Below are 16,094 nucleotides of genomic sequence, written 5' to 3' on the forward strand. Positions count from 1 at the left end.
CGTTTTGACTGAAATGATCCCAGGAATTAATATACGAATAGTTCAGCTAGTAGAGCTAACGGGACAGCAGTCTCCAGCAGCACTTCATGATACACATCCAGGATTAGGGTATTCTCTTCTATCCACAGATCTGCTACTGAAAGAAATGAAGCCCTAAATGGCCAATATTTAATGGCGTGTATGAATTAGTCTTTCCTCCAGGACAATTCTAGCCAGACTACTGCTTTTGTGATGAGGAGCCACTGCCTCAAGCCCCGCATGAGAGGCAGGGATAAGACTGGTGGCTTGCTCTATCCAACATAACCAGGTAGTTAAACCTGAGCTGTTCAGTCACTGCTACTGCAAAACAGAATCTGGAAATCATCGCTAAAAAAGCTGAGGTTTTTCTAGATTATATTCTGCATTTTTTAATTGTATCTAATTGGTTTACAGATACAGTGTCTTCTACAACACTGATCACCATGTTATCTAACAGCTCCATTTGTATTTCTACAGTACATCTGTGGGGAAAAAAAGGATCTTTTTTCCTATTTATGAACACAGAAATGATCAATAAACACCAAGAGAAATTATTTTAAAATTTCGAAATGGGAAAAACCCTGAAGGTGATCAACAAAGGACCTTACACTGAGTCAATAGAAGCATCAGGCTCCATCTTTAAGTTTTTAAGTGATGCAATGATAACACAAGAAACACTGGATTCATTTAATGTTTTAGTTTACTGCCTTCATCCATCTTTTTTATGCTCAGTGGTATTGGCAAGAGCAGAGTACTCTCAGCCACTCCCAACAGAAAAACCCGGTAAGACGTAGGCGTTTGGAACAACCTTCCCTTCTCTTCCTAATGACTGAACAGCCACTTGCCATGCATTTCAATAAAACTGTTTTTCAATGCAACAAGGCAAGCTTGTGTTGATTCATTTGCAGTTTTTCCTATCTAACTGATAGAACAAATCCCACCACAACAGACTATGCATATGCAGCTCTGCATGACTTTATTCAAAACCAATTTCACTGGTTTTCTTCTCTAGTTCTCCTTTTTAGTAATGTTATATTGCTTGTACTTATGAGAGTTCCTTGCCAAAGAATGAAATGCTCTCTTTTTCTGGAATGCTAAAATGACTAGTTATCGTCAGACCCATGGGTCTACAGATTAAGCTATGTTTTTGTGCCTCAGCAAATAGATTGCAATCAAATTTTTATGAGTACCATACATTTCCATTTCCTCTAAACTCTCTAGTTCCCAGTTCCGTGGTTATTTTTGTTGAGAGGTTTCCCATTGTGAAGGGAATTACATGAAAAGCACAAGTGCTGGAGGTGTACTGAGGAAATATTGTTGTGCTTTGTTATGAGTCAGACTGGATGGAGTCAAAACACATGACTTGTTCTTAAGAAACACTGGCTGAAAATAATGGAAATCTCAGATATACATCTGCTTTTATAGAGTTTAATAACATCTGGGCTGAAATTCTTCCGTCATCCAATTGAAAGTGATAAATATTCTCTTCCTTCATTGGATCTACTCTAAACTACAAATTTATGATTTTCTTATCTTAGAAAATATATAGAAAACTCTGGAAACAAATTTCTATGTAAAATTTATGATGCCTACAGTCAGAATAGCTTCTTCTTTTGGTTCCCCTTTCACACAGAGTCAGTAAGCTTTTGTGTCTTCATGTGACCTCAGAAATCTTTACCTCACACTACAGTAAACACAAAGTCCAAAAACCAAGTCATAGATACCAGCTTCCCTATCAGTGTAATCAAAGACAGTGACCTTTGTTCTTCTTTCTCTTCTGGTATCTTTATCTGTGTTCTGAGCTTGCTGCTGCTTCCTCAAACTGCAAGACTCATGAATACTGTCCCTTTTTCACATCTGCATGACAGGAGGTGTTTTGGAGTGTTTTATGACAAAAAAAAAGAATCATAAAATTCACTTTTCTCAAAAGGGCTGAATGCAAGTACTCGTGCAATTTTAGAAAGCCGTTTTTTGGTACAGCACAGAGCTTTAAACTTTGCTTTCTCACAATCATGGCAATTGTTCTTCAGAATATGCAGTGTCAGAAAGGGGATTGCTGTGAGAGGGGAGAAAAATTGTAGACCAAACTTATGGCTGAAGTGCCCTGTGGAAGCGGATATTTTTGAAACTTGAAATGAATTTCTTTTTGGGTAATTCGAAAATGCAGAAAGATTTCACTTATTTGTTGTTTCCCTTTTTTGGTTTTGGAGGTTTTTATTTTGTTTTGTTTTGTTTGTTTTTAACTTTTACCCTGGAAAGTTTGAATGAGCTGTCTTCCCCATTGACTGCAAAAGTGGCATTTGCTAGATTCCTTGAAGAGTGTCTTTTAAGAGAGAACATAGTCCAGGAAGTTAATGTACAAGAATTTTACTTCATATCTTCAGGGGAGGTGGGGAATGGTGATGGTGTGCTTGAGAGACATAAAATATAACTCTAGTACAGATCAGAGAGACAGATCTTTTCCTTCTGTTTTATCATTTCCTCACTGGCTTCATCTGCTCATTTGAATGACTTGTTCACTTTGTATCAGAGGGCTGATGGACTACTGTCTCTCGTTTGATCCTGTTACCTCAAAAGCACATAAGAGGCAGATTTTGGTGCCACTGAAGAGCCTTCCTACCTGTGATAAATAGCTTGTTTCACATGGTCTAGGAGAAGAGGGTGAAGAACTTTCTTGCCCTGAAAATTCATGTGACAGAGGAGGAAAATGGTATACAAAAGATTCTGCAAATTAGACTTGTTTCTTGTGGTCTTCTGCTCAGTTAAAACAAACATCTCTCTAGCCTAAAGCAGCATCCTAAATTTAAAATTCTCTTTGCCCTCAGTTGTGTACATATTCTTGTGGACAGCATGAAAACCAGAAGTATAAGAAGTGCATTGATACATGTTAAATTTATACTCAGTAAACTTGCCAACAGTGTTTCCAGTTGACTTAGAAGTATGTCAAGCTATTGCCTTGGAAAACAGGATATTAAATGGCTTGCTGATAATTTTGTTTCCCCTGAAAAAAAAATTAAGGAGAGAAGCTTTCCCTGAACTGTCATATGATGATATGACTATGTGTTCCAAATCACATTTAGTTCTTGTTAAAACATACAGGAAATTGATGAACTACTGATATGCATAACTAATTGTGTCTGCTGAGTTCCAAAAATAAAAGATATGTTTCTTGGTTCAAAACATCGTTAGCTCCAAGATTTGTTATGCTATGCTCTTGCCATTTTACACCCATCATTACTGTTATAAATAACTATTTGATGCTATTAGACAAAGAAAGTAGTCTAGTTGAAAATGTTTAAGAGTATGAAAGCTTAGTAGGTTTTTCATTTGTTTTACAAGACTGACATATGTGAGACCCTGTTCATACTAAAGGCATCTTTGCTTGAGGACTGCATAAAGCAAGATTACTTCAGGTTTTACAATCCCAATGATAACTATAATGAATAATGTCATTATTACTACCCTTCAAATTCTGCTTTTTATAAATTCAGCAGTTTCATATGGATATACTATATGTCATAATTGACTAGAAGTTAATTCCCCTACCAAAAAACTTAAATATTCATGGAAAGAAGACTTCATACCACAGAGAGATATTTTCCCTCTAACGAAAAAAATAAACTTTTTTCTAAGTTAGACTCAGAGGCTGAAGTTAGTCTTTGACAACACCTTGTTGCACTTTGCCTTTCTGGCTAAAGCTAGCCGTATTGAGATTTTTTATATTATTTTTCAAAAGAATAATAACAAATATATTTCTAACAACAATGAGCATGAGAGAACTGCTACTCAGGGCAGTGTGCAACTACCCTATTGTTAATACATAATACATAATATATGTAAAATCATATTTTTTTATATATGGAGTCAATCCTCAGCATAAATTTCATCTATATAACAATATGGATGGTAGGAAGACTCTACCTGCAAGGTAGAATTTGCACTTTAACACACAGTGAAAAAAAAACATAGAAAATTATGTGAAATCAGGTCTACCCTCTTCTACTTGACAGGTTTGTAAAAATTACTCTGGAATGGAGCTGAAATTATATTTGGTTTTGCTTCAGATAATAATAATTATCAAACACAAATCTAGAATTTTCTAAAGGCTGAGAAGAAGGATTTAAACGTAACTAAGCCATGCTACCTTAGACCAAAGGTCCATGTAGTCTAAAGTCTGTCTGTGACAAGAGCCAATAGTACATGCTTGGAAAAAGTGTAAGAACAGGAAAAGCACATAACATACTTTCTGTGAGTATTCCTGATTATGGACTGTGTGCAGGCATCTCCAAGCTGTAGGTGATTTCTGCATATTTAGAAATCCCTAATGGAGTTTTACCCTGTGAACTTGTTCAAGTTTCCCTTGGAGCAGATATAAAAAATTTGGTATCATCTATAGCATCTGTAGGATGGAGTTTCTTGTTTTAACTATGCATTGCATGAAAAATGCTTTTGATTGGAATTCAGGAGTGATAGAATCATAGAATCCTTAAGGTTGGAAAAGATCTCTAAGATCATCAAGTCCAACCGTCAACCCAACACCACCATGCCCACTAAACCATGTCCTTAAGTGCCTCATCTACACGTCTTTTAAATACCTCCAGGGATGGTGACTCAACCACTTCCCTGGGCAGCCTGTTCCAAGGCTTGACCACTCTTTCAGTACAGAAATTTTTCCTAATATCCAATCTAATCCTCCCTTAGCGCAACCTGAGGCCATTTCCTCTCATCCAGGAATTTCTTAGGTATGGATTGTTTTCATGGCACAACATGGGGTTTTGTTTTATTCTGTTGCTCAGCATTCATGCATGCAAAAAAACAAAATTATAATAACATACATTCTTTAAATATCTCAGGTCACTTGTTACATAAACATTTGTAAGTCAAGAGTATCACATTGCCTTAAAATAAAATAAAATTGGACTCTTAGCACAATTGTCACATTTCCGTGTACCTGTAAAGATTCTAGGTTGCCTGGGCAAAACTGCATCAAAGACATATAGCACATTCTTCATATGGTGCTAGTATAAATTCTCCAGAGATCCTGTCTATGTGCTCCAGTAGCAAGTGCATGGAAAGCTCATATTGCTAATTATCATTGCTCATATCTACAGTGCACACCACTAGTGACATACTATCTAAATAAAAATAACGTCAGTGTGGTACCATATGCTGGAATTCCAACTTGATTTTGTGTGCGACCTTTTCTTCATTTAAAAGAGACAGCCAGTTTTCACCTCCAAATATATTACACAATGTCTTTTTGTCTACTGTGACTTTGTATTCCTAAAAATCACCCTGCCCTGAGGACAGCTCTGTTTTGTAAGGCAGAACTAAGTAAAATATTGCAATGGAAAAGCACTTGTTTCTCATAACACTTCATCCTTTCTTTTGTGGTTGGTTCCTTAATCCAGTGTTAGCCTCTCAAACACATATCTCTGTATATTGAGAAACAGCATATAAAAACATAACCCATGAAAAAAATGTCCATTCACTGTGACACTAGGGTCACCGTTGCCTGAATTTACTGGACGCACTCCAGTTTCTAATCTTATCATCTGTAAAACTTACAAAACATACACAGCTTCCCCCACTGCCCTGGGTTTGATTCAGTAGTGTTATTGCTACTAAAAAAGCTGTGAAAGTCACATCAGGTCTTAGATATAGGCTTTAAAACATAATGAATATCTCAGTATCACATACGTTTTTTCTTCAGCTCATTCATATAATCACAAACCAGGCAAAAAAGCATCCTAAGTCCTTTCTGAAATTCCAAATATATCATTAAAAGCACGAATTTCCTCTATATCTCTGATTAAAAACCAACCTGAGGCATATACAGAACTAGCAAACTAACAAGCTGACTCACAACTGCATCAGGTCCCACGCACATTCAAATGTATATCTTGCTGGGCAAACTGCAAGGATGAGGCTTCACCCTATATGCAAGTTTGTATTTAATTCAGTTCTCTCGCTTTCCAGAGATTCCATGGTGATTCAGTCTCACCAGTTAGTATTTAGCCATTACACAAACTAAATGAAATTACTAGGTATCATATGATCTAGATTTTTGAGGTCTCTGTGTACAGGACTTTAATTTAGAACATTGGCTGTACCCCTGACGTGATATATGACCCTTAGAAGATAATTACTCTGCATTCTACAACCTGGAATGGCTATAGCCTCCTACATAGAAAAGCCCTCTTTCTTGGACAATTTGACCAAGACAAACAATGGTTTGGGACATTTTTACAAAAAAAAAAAGTAACCAAAAATTGTAGAATAACTGTCAAAAAATATTTTAAATAAACCCTTCCATTTTCAATTCATCAAACAACATATAGTCTTGTAATTTCAAAGAAATCCAAGAGAAATTTAGAGTCAAATTAATTTAAAGCTTTGTTTTACACACAAAGGAAAATTAAAACCAAAAGGTAAGTGTCCTTATTTTTCTACAGGAAGTGATCTACACCATATCAACGTGATAACAACACAGCATCCGAAGTAAGATTAATAATAAAATGTTCTGGTTCTAAATGAGGACACATAAACAATTTAAAACAGTTATCTCCTTTATGTTTTACGCCAGTTTAATTTTCTTTCTTTCAAGTAATATGTCTACTCATATGGACACCTTTTTTGTGAGATAGCGTTGCTGTTTGTTGCTTTTTTTTTTCTTTAAATTTCCTGACTTCTTTAAAAAAAAAAAAAAAGGATACTTGCTTGACCTTACATTTAGGTAGATGTATCTTACATTCTGCAGTCAAATAATACTGCTTAAAGCAAGTGTGTAGCACAATAAAAATATTTGGATACAGTATCAGATCAATTTACATAACTCTAATCCTGTATGTACTCATCACTTCCCTGCAAAAGACCTGTGTCACCATGTGTATAGTTATCACAGCAAAACTGTATCTCTTTGACAATTGCTGCTGGAGCTTTCACTCACAAGTTTCTCATTTGCTTTTTGCTAGGCCCAGTAGGTAGATCACTTAGATAAGAAAACATATAAAAGCATGATTTATTCCACACTGATACTAACTGTTATTTAATGCAAACAAAAGTACACGGCAGTTGTTAGATGAAATGCACAATGACAAAAACATTATCTGCCACATTTTATGGCTTGATTTCTGCTCTGTGTAAAGTCAGAGTATATTTTGAGCAATCATTTCACTTATTCATCTGACTGGAACACCAGTGCGAGCAGAGTCGGATTCTGTACATCCCACCTTGTTGTACAAGCATCCTCTGAGAGCTAACGTGAAGCAGGATGGTTGTAGTTACACAGATTTTACTGACAGAGAAACTGAGATAAGCTGGAGATCCTACTAACAACTTGTTGCAGTCTACACAACAAGTCAGAGCAGGTCAAGCAACTTGTCTTAGACCAAGATATCTTACTATCACCAGAACTAAATTACCTTGACTTAATAGTCCTGTCTTATCATACTTTTCTTTCTGCTCAAGTAAAGAACTTTCATAAATTGAGTACACATATAAACATCCATTTCAGTTTGTGTAATACCTTCATGGGTATCAAAAAAATATCTCTATTGCCAGTTTTGTATAGATACCTATATGTGACAACTGGTTTTTGATTAAAAAAAATAATAATCTCTTGAAGGGCTCCCTGTATTCTACACTTGTCTTTCTTCTTGGATCAGAGCTAAGAGCCCTCTCTATCCTCCCGGAGTGATAGAGAGTCAAAATATTGCTCCAAAATGTTTTAGTAGTGAAGTAAATTAAATTAACTTCAGCACATGTAGAATTTAACCGTGAAGAAGCAATGTAAACTATGTCTTGTTTTCACTACAATTATTGATCTGAAAATGTGAGACTCTTCAGAACACCTACACCAAAACCAGGAAGGATCCCTCCATTTGGGAAATATAGTCTGTCATGCTAAATGTTACAGTGATAATTAAAATGAAATGTTAAGCATAATTAGATAACTGATAACAGACTGACCTGCTGGTATGCTGCTACGGAACCACTGATTCAAAACACACGGTCTGCAAGAAAAGAGGAGAAAAAAAGAAATCAGTTTATATAATCCTAAGACTATAAGATGTTGTTTTATGATTAATATTAATTAAATTAATAGTTGCTGTTAATTTCATTTAATAGATTAATTCTTGAGCTATTATTTTGATCAATTTATGTTTTGTATTAATTTGTTGAATTATTGATACTCATAAGACAAGTTGAGAAAACAAATGGCTAAATATCTCCTAATTATTTTGAATTGTATTCTTTATATACATCTATGTATGTGTATGTTTATGTGTGTATGTTTATATATATGTACATAAACAGTACCACATATATTAGCTACTTGAAATCTTTGGTATTCCTATGAGCCTGCAGAAGACAGCAATTGTTTAGGAAGAAGTCAAGAATTTCACTCTGTATTATTAGGAGACTGGAAACATATGTGGTGCCATGGGCAAGTTACCACTATGTGATTGACATAGAAAAGGTGCAATTGGATTGACAATTTCTGTCAAGACTATCTGCCCTAACTGCAAGAGAAGTATCTTTCTACATCCTCAATCCATTCCTATATCCCCTGCTTTCTCACACTTCTAACTAGCATAGCGAGACAATATTTCCCCATGTTGTTTGTTTTCAGTCTTCCATAACAAAAAAGAGAGAACTCATGCATTATATTAAACAGTTATTGCAAAATGAATCATTATCTGCCATACATCAGAAAAAAATTATAAGATTAATTATGGCATGTTCTAGCTACAGCATTTGAAATCTTGCCATTTGCTAAATTTGTTTTCAGTTAACTGTCTTGAAAACAAGTAAAAACCCTCTAGTTTTGTTTAGATACTGGTTCCTATCAGTTTTCTTAACAATCTTAGCCGTGTTGTTTATCTACCCTGTAGCATCATTAATATTTATTCTTTAGTTTCCACAAACTTTCTACCATAACATGAACATACTCTCAAGCAAACAAACAAAAAAACCCACTAAAACAAACAAAAATAAGCAACCTCTTGCTAAAAAGAGAAACATTAGCTATATAAATTAAACAAAACCTACTGTATACAGCTCTCTAAGCAAAAACTTTAAAGGTCTGCATAACACCATCTTCATAAAGGTCTTGACAGCAAGCTCTCTCAAACCAACGGGGGAAAGGGAAGGGCCTCAAATTCCAAAACGTAGGCTGTGAGCCACAAAGCATTTAGCTGCTGCTTAATTTGAAGCAGGCAAGTAGTCCAAATGACTGTAAGGTCTGTGTGTCTCAGTCTGCCTGCTTACTTACTTGCCTGCCTGGAGCTAACAAAACCTTTTCCAGGCATGGAAGCCATTTCATGGAGGATGTGTCTTCACTAGGAAATTAGGTGTATCTTCACCTATGGTAACAAATGCCTAATAAATTCCTAATGAAGACAGGCAATTTGCAGCTTTCACACATTAGTAATTTGCTATAGCAGATTGTGCTGCAGCAAAGGTCCAGCCTGATCTCCAAATTCATGTTGAAATTATGAACTGACTTATCTTCATTAGGACTTTACCTCATACTGATAATCGTAGTTATCATATGCTAGCTAAACTGAGTAATGAACACCTTGATTTTTTGGAGAAAACAAGATGTATGAGATAGCCCATCTGTTTACCTGAGGTCTAAATTAGGCCTCATCCAAAAACAAAGTCGTCTACTAATGATTACATTGAGAATAGTCTGGTGATCTTTATCATTTAGTGTTACAAAAGAAGGAAGTTTCTCAAACTGTTAGGATGCAAATAACTCATAATGACCCCGAGGGGGCAGGGGGTGGACTATGTGTGGGGATAGATATTGGTCCTTTGTCGCAGACCATTCTTGGGAAAATTTGTTAAATAGACTGAATCATATAGTGTTTTTCAAATAATTTTTTTTTTTTCCTGGTAAGCAACCTGCAGGTTTACATTCTTTTAAAAATCTAAGCCAGGGTTCTGGTGATTTGCCTCATTTTCCAAATGAAACATACACATGTAATGTTCCTAGAAGCCTGTTTGTTTTGGTTTGTTTTGTTTTTCAGTGAAGATAATTTCCTGCTTTATTACTTTAAAAAATAGTAATTTGAGAGGGATTGGGTTTTATTGTTGTTTTTGCTTTGCTTTATTTTTACATCCAGAGTTACAGACCTATGCTGAAGTAAAAGCTTAGTAGAGGCAAGATTCTACAGTTTTGCCTGTAGGTAAAACAGATTAGGTCAGCAGTATGCCTTCAGGTCTCTCATTCTTTTTTATATTTATTTACCCGGTAGAAAAACTGAAGTTCCTTGTCACTGCATGCATTTTGCTTGTAGTAATTACCCTATGGTAAAAGCTTACTTAATAATGAAAGCCAGTCTAAGGTTTTTATAATTATATTTTTTGGAGCGGTGGTTGCATGGAGTTGGTAAGAGTATGAAGTCTGCTGCCTGCTCTAGTAGTAGTCTGAAATTATTACTGTTTAGTAAATACTAACAAGTTCCCTTTTCCCTTCCAAGAGAATCTGACATGGAACGAAGTTAACTTCAGTGTTGCTTTCAAATAACATTTTTCTCAGATCAAGTCTCTAGGTACATTCTGACTAAATGTTTAAAACAACTCTGTACTTTATCCTGTAGTACTACACCTTTACCGTGGCTCCTGAACAGAGCAACCAAAGTCAATATAAACCTAGAAGAAAAAACTGCACATAAAAACTTGTATGCAATAATTATTAAATGGACTTTTTACATATAAGTTTAATTAACTTAGTTTAATGGCAAAGTTCATCCAGTAATTTCCAGTATATAAGTACATATTTTTTATCCATACTCATCATTAATCACATGAATAACTTTCTTTGACACTTTTCTTCTTTGAAACATGTTAATCAGAGAGGTTGGCAAACTGCTTGTATGTAACAGAGAATCAAATTTGGACAAATTTGTTAAGAATGCCAGTGTAACTGAATCAGTTTCAATAAAGTGGCTACTGAAATGTACTAATGCAGAAACTAATTTTATTTACAAGAATAAATATAAATAAATATAAATCAGTAATAAATAGACAATATAAATAAATAATGAACCAGAACTAAAGTACAGAAAACTATGAGACCATGGATTCAGAGTAATGTTAGTATCCCAGTATCCTGATTCTAAAAGGCAAAGGAAGTAGCTAGGGAAAAGCAAGTACCTGGCAAACACAGATTGTATTTTCTCTAATACTTTCCTGGCCTCAACTATTTTCAGTTTATGGAATTTCTTGAACCTGATGTAGTTTATCTTTTTAATAAGATAAACAGATACATTTCTAAGTATCTTTACAGTTGTCTGCTTGAGCCCATGTTAATTTTTTTAATATAAAACATCCTTTCGCAAAAAGTTCAAAAGATATACAACCCCACTGCATGATCAACCACCTCCTCCTTTTTTAAACTAGATTCATACCAGCTTTATCCATTAGCCCCCAGTTCTTGTCCTGTAAGAGACAATGAAGAGGTCTCTCCAGTCTCTCCACAACTATCTCTCCCTCCAGCCTCTCCACAACTATGTCCAGATAGTTACGCTTCTGTAGAGCTTTACCATATGCCTACCCAGTCATCTCTCTTTCAGTCAAAAATCATTCAGTTTAATCATTACTCATGCTGAAGCTATTCTATATCTTTGATCATCCTTGCAGTTCTTTAAATCTTTGCAATTTCTGCTTTAGGCCTATATTCTTCTGTAGTGAGATGAGAAAAAAATCACAGTATTCTAGGAGAAGGTGAAGCATATATTTACAAAGTGGCATAATCATTTATTTAACATTTGCTCTTTCTTCCTTTTGTAATAATCCTTAACATTCCTTTTTGTCCACTGCTGAACGTTAAGCCGATGTTTTGACTGAATTGTTTATCATAGCACTAGTTTACTTGTAAGTGGTAATGGCAAAGTTGCAGACTGCCAATTCACATGTGAAGTTAGGATTGTTTTTCCTCATGTGCATCATGTTGTATATATTTACAATGAATGTCAACTGCCCTTCATTACATATCCACTTAGACTTCTAAGGTTCTTTAGCTGTCTTCAAATGCTCTAGTAAATAATATCATTTGAAAACTGTCTCACCCACTGATAATATCATTTTCTAAATAATTTATAAATATGTGGATGAGCACAGCTGCGGTGGAACTACAGTGGTAACTTCTCTCTTTTGTAAGATTTGCGATTTGTCAGTGGGGTCTTCCCTCTTATTCCATGACTACCTAGTTACATTAAAAGCCTTTGGATGAATACAGGTAAACTATCAGCCAGATCACCTTTACCCACATGTTTGCTGATTCCTTTGAAGATGTTCAAGAGGTTTGCAATGCAGGACTTCCCTTTAGTGAAGTTATACTGAATCTTCCCAAAGAATTGAATTTATCCAGGTTTCTGCCTTCAATTAATTTAATACACTCTAAGATTCTGATCCCATAGGTACTTAAATGTTTAAGTATTTTACTTACCTGAGTCACCTATTCAATAGCACAAGGCTATTTAAATGAGTGAAATGACATGTATGCTACATCTTTTTCAGGAATGTCCTGTGCTTTAATATGAGCAGGGATCTGATTCTTTCTCCTCTATACTAAATATAGAGGTATAAATACACCCCAAAAAAACTAAGTTAACACAGGTGTATTATACTGTAATGATGCTGCATTACAATGAGTAATTTCTAACAACTAAGCTTCTGTTAGAGGAAGAAGTTGGAAGCAGCTCTTATATGAAACAGATACTTAGTCTGGAGGACTGGAGGTAGAGTATGGTATTTGGCAAGAGAAATTTTCAACATCCTTTGGTCTCACTCTGAATTCATGTAGTATAGAAAGCCAAAAGCTGGGAAACATTGTGTCAGAAGTGACACCAGTTGGGTTAAAGCTAGAAGAGGTTATTCTAGAGAATATAAGTATATCTGAGACTATAGATATATGACAAAATAAAATTAAATAATAACACAAATAAACTTAAAAGCAATACTAAAAAAATATACTAGAAGAACTGTAAGCCATTTCCAACCTAATTTCTTCTTGGCAATTTTGCAGAGAAGTGGTGATTGGACCAGCACTCCTCAGACAGCTCAAGGCTCCAGGAAACAATAAAGTAGTAAGGGACTTAAAAGCTCTGTTTTAATCCCCATAGAAGCAAAGATTCTCAAAGCTCATAACAGCCTTTCATTATGTGTAATGGTTATGAATATGCTTTGATTCTGATAAAGTCTTCAGAGTAATTACAGACTATCAATTTTTATGTACAGGAAAAAAGCAGTAACACAAGTTTGTAATACAGAAGAGGTAAGAGGCAAGAAATTATGTATTTGGAAATACCAAAAAAGATTTAGTCAGGATGAAGCAGGAGACAGGAAGGGGAGATTTTAGAAAAGACTGTCACAGATATTGATTTGGAATGGAAAAAATTAATAGTCGTTAACAGGATCTTGCAAGACGTAGGCACAGAAATAGAAATCTTGTCCCATCCTTATAATTCTCGCCAGCTCAAAGCATTCTAGAGAGTATCACAATATTTGAGAGTCAGAGATACCTCTAAAGTAGCATTCTATTTCAGACCAAAAGTGCCCTTGTGAAGCAAGTCCCCCAGTTGGCTCCAATTACTACATGCTGGTTTGCATTGCAGGGCAGTCTCAGAGTGCATTAATTGATTTTCCTTTGGATGAATCTGAGATACAGTGCAGGACTTCACCTAATGCACTTTATACACTTCAGCTGGTAACAGACATTCAGTTCGTGCAAGTCTAGAGCTAACCTCAGGTAACCTCTCCCTGCTGCAAACACGTATTGTGTGGGTGTCCTCAGCAACTTGCTACTAGCCAGAATAAGAGAGACATCAATAGCTCACACAGAGGAAGAGGGCATGTGTGCTATAGCATACAAGCACTATGTTTTGCTCAGCTTTCAGAGTAACGTGTTGCAAAATTATAAAATTAAGTAATTACACTTTCATATGCAGAGTTGAACTAAGTTTACCTGTATGGTAATACTCAAAATGCATGGATTAAATTGAATCGGATTAAACCTGCATGCAGAACAGAATAATGCTGAGCAGGAAAAGTAGTTCAGTATGTGCAGCAAATCTCAGTTTGCACATTTTAATAATCAAGACTGATACTGGGCCTGAAGTTAAGTTTTTTTCAGTTCAACTTTGAGTCAGATGCCAGGGTCCCACCTGCTTTGCTATTACACTCATAACAGATGGCAGTTCCAAGCTACGTCCCTTGAACACCATTTAAGGTCAAGTCTTCAGCTCTTTATCTCTCATGTTAGACTGAGAAACCACAGTACCTTAATACAAGTGTTGAGTATTAAGGCAGGCAGCACACAGAAAAAAATCTGATTGTTTGATTCAAGAAGCCCTTGCAGGCCTATAAATATGCCAGCAGAGTACACATATCAGTCAGTCACTGTTATCAAGCTTGGCCAGAAAAAGAGCCTCTTTGCAGGAGACAGACTCAAAATTGTACCCAAGCATCTCGTAAACGAAGGTCGAGGCCAAAATGAACATATCCACAAAGGTTTATAATTTAGTCACAGCTAAAAAAACTTGTAATTTATCTTAATCCCAGCCATTTTAACAGGTCTATTCTAAGCATTATTCCATTTGTTCACGAACAGATGTTCAGCATGGACTACTTGGTGAAAACATATTTACTCTTCTAGACAAAAAGAAGACAGATATTGGCAAGTCTGTTTAAATGGGGAATCATCTAGACTATGGAACTCCTGAGACAGCTACAAGATAGGTAATATCTACGTTTTGGAATAAGGGTAATGAGGAAATTGTTTCAACAAAGCAACAGTGAAACATGGAGTTATTATAGACATCCACATAATAGCTGGGGACATGATAATTACAGTGTCAATCAAGGTGGAACATGATCAGAAACAGAAGAAAGGGAAGGCAAAGATCCAAGTAGAAAATATTAATTTAATTCAAATGAAGGCTGAAAGATGGTAAATACAAAAGGAATCTAGACAAATGACAGCAAAGATGAAGACTTCAGTGTAGCGAAAATGAAAATTTTATAGTACAAGAAGCTCTACAAAAGATCCTGCAGATAATTAGACTAACCACAGAGGGTACCCAAGGGAAGACAGCTCTCCTGAGACAACAGGATAACTTGGCAGTGGTCAGAGAAACATGATGGAGCTCTGCAGCAACTACATACAGTGTTCTGTTATGTGTGACTGCAGTGCTTGCTGTCCAATAAATGGACATATTCATAGCTTTAACTCTCCTATCGTGTGACTTTCCAATCATCACATTACTTTTCATGCACTCTATACTTTTCTGGACTAATCTCCTTGGCCCAGTCATCATGCAGTTGGACATGTGAAGATAGCTTACGAACTTCTTTACTCCAAGTAAAGTGAGCTCTCACTGAAACAGAATGAAATTTCATAGAAATCAAGAAGGAAAACCTGGCTGCCATGTTTGCCAGTAGGAACTATAACACACGAAGCTTCAATAGCAGAAAATGGGACAGATGTAATAGAGAGGTGCTTTGCTGTTACATTACCATGAATGGCATCTAATGGACTACTGTACAGGATGCTAAAAACATTGATCTATGTTATGAACTTCAACTCTCGCACTGAGTACAAATTGGGTGAATATGTACAAAGACGCACACATAAAAATCCTGCAATGCAAACCTTACAGAAAACCGAGGGAGGTTGTAGAGCAGATTACCAGAGGAGCCCAAATTGCCTGGGCCTGTGGAAAATACTATTTTATTACAACATAGATTGTAGGTAGCAGATTATTATGTGCTTCACAATTTCCATAGTTCTAGTGAGGCTTCCAAAACACAAGATCTTGTACTGGGCAGACGATGTATTGATTAGATACGTATAACTCAAGCCAATCAATTTATTGCTATATCAGAAGTAGAGGACACTTACTCAAAAATATGTTGTTATGATGAAATCTCTAATTAACAACTATGTAAAGCAGTATGTTTTTCCAACATAAGCAACTCTTGCAATAAGGTTTTGCGGAGAAGCTTGGAAAAATGTTGCACGTTTCGGTAAGTCCATTTTCTGTTGAACAGGTGAATACATTCCA

This window comes from Calonectris borealis, chromosome 4 (assembly GCF_964195595.1).
Source record: "Calonectris borealis chromosome 4, bCalBor7.hap1.2, whole genome shotgun sequence".
NCBI classification, from domain to species: Eukaryota; Metazoa; Chordata; class Aves; order Procellariiformes; family Procellariidae; genus Calonectris; species Calonectris borealis.